Source organism: Corvus brachyrhynchos, unplaced genomic scaffold, assembly GCF_000691975.1.
Source record: "Corvus brachyrhynchos isolate BGI_N302 unplaced genomic scaffold, ASM69197v1 scaffold281, whole genome shotgun sequence".
Classification (NCBI taxonomy): domain Eukaryota; kingdom Metazoa; phylum Chordata; class Aves; order Passeriformes; family Corvidae; genus Corvus; species Corvus brachyrhynchos.
The window spans coordinates 195,177-197,190 of NW_008236509.1; the positions used below are offsets into that span (position 1 = coordinate 195,177).

At 48.9% G+C, this 2,014-nt stretch overlaps 1 long non-coding RNA gene across 1 annotated transcript in view; it reads right to left on the reverse strand.

The window, feature by feature from the left end:
- The window catches only part of LOC108444704, a 4,654-nt gene that overhangs the window by 730 nt on the left and 1,910 nt on the right, over positions 1-2,014 (reverse strand). The window contains exon 3 of the long non-coding RNA XR_001859340.1: positions 1-618. This exon is cut by the window's left edge and continues 730 nt beyond it. This is a non-coding gene — a long non-coding RNA (uncharacterized LOC108444704). The remainder of the gene's footprint in view (positions 619-2,014) is intronic.

The following is a 2,014-nucleotide window of genomic DNA, read 5'->3' on the forward strand; positions in this document are numbered from 1 at the left end:
TGGAGGGAAAAGGAAATCCAACTGATCATTGCAAAGATTGAGCAATAATTTCCTTAAATTAATCCATTACATAGAGTTAGCTTATTCTCCCCCCCATATATAATAAATGTAGTTATATGAATATAATTATATACAATTAAATCATAACTTAGAGTGCTGACTTGGGGTGGGTCTGTACTTAAATCACCATAAAAAAACCCTTTAAAACTTCTTTACAAAATCACTGAAACTGTGAACAGGAGTGTGATGTGTCCGAGCAGTTGTTGCACTTGGTGATACCACACATGGTTTGAGTAGGAAGGACTTTACCTCCGAGCATTGGGGTTTATTTTGGGAAAAACAGGCTGCTGAGCTCTTCTCCACCAAACAAACTCTTGCTGGTAAAAGCAGCAACCTCACTGCAGGGGGAGGGTTTGCTTCTGCAGCAACACCAGTTTTCCTATGTGTGGAAATAACTCCCACAGAGGGAGAATTGCTGAGGTTGGAAAAACCCTCTGGGATCATTGAATCCAAGCCCAGCACAGCTGAGCCCACCACTATCCTGTGTCCCCAAATGCCACAGCCACACGGCTTTTAAACCCTTCCAGGGCTGGGGACTCCACCCCTGCCCTGGGCAGCCTGTTTTTAACAATTTAACCCAAAGGAGACATCAGTGAAAGCTCAGGGACAGAGACAGGGCCCATCCTCAGTGGCACAGGCAGATCTGCAGTCACAGTGCCTGGAGGCATCAGGTCCAGACCGTGAGGCACAGAGCTGCCAGCAGATAGAGGGAATTACTTTCAGGCAGGATAAATGAGTAATCACAAAGGAAAGAGCAGCCCCCCTCCCCTTTGTACCTTTTAAAGACAATATTACACCTTTTTCTCTGCATGGAACAGCATTTCTGTACCCCTTGAAGCCAGTGGAGACCCCATGCGGTGACACAGCCCCAGCCTGGCAGGGGTTTGCTTTCAAAATGAGGCAGAATAAAGTTGTATCTAACATAATTCACCTGCTGCCTTGTCAGAGCAAGGGGAGGGCAGGGCTGACAGAGCACTTTGGGCAGCAAGGAAAGGCTCCCACCCACCCAAATGGGAAAAAAGGTGATTCTCCACAAGCTTGGACCAAAGGAATTGATCCCACAGAAGCATAAGCTGGCAGCACCCTGTGGCGATGCTGAGAATCACAGAATTCCAGGATAGTTTGGGTTGGAAGGGACCTCAGAGCTCATCCAGTTCCACCCCCTGCCATGGGCAGCAACACCTTCCACCATCCCTGATTGCTCCAAGCCCGGTCCAGCCTGGCCTCGGACATTTCCAGGGATCCAGGGGCAGCCACAGCTTCTCTGGGCAACCTGTGCCAGTGCCTCAGCACCTTCACAGGGAAGAATTTCTTCCCAATATCCACTCTAAACCTTCCCTCCTTCAGCTTATGGCTATTAAATATTCCATCCTCTGGAACCGACAGGCTCTCAAGGATCAGGGTTATGAAAACCTAAGGTTATTTCTAATAACCACCCTGGTGACACAGAAAAGAATAAAAATCACAGCAAACTGATTCCTGTCCATCATCTGTACGGGATGGGAGGGACACCAGGATGCCACAGCAGGTGCCTCCAGCACCTCCAGCTCTCCCATCAGGGATCATCAGGGTGGGCTGCAGCTTTCAAACCCATCCTTGTACCCCTGAGCCAGGATCTGGGGAGGGGCAATACAAGCTTTGGGAATAAGAGTGATTTATCCTGAATGCTCTGGAAGCAGCAAAGATGATGTCAAAGAAGGTTTTTTCAGAATAAGCCTGTGCAGAGGGAAGAGATCCCAGTGCTGCAGCTGGGTCACCCTGGCCATGGTGCATCCGGGCTGTGATGGAACCAGTGGCTGCCTTGGGATGGACTTGTCATCCCACTGTCAGCTCCAAAGCCCATCTCTCCTCTCCAACCAGCCTCTGGCTCTCCTTATCTGATTGTTCTGCTCTTTAAAATTAACAGCAGCTCTTGTCAGGAGCTGATATGGAGGCAAAGATGATTTTCTTCCTG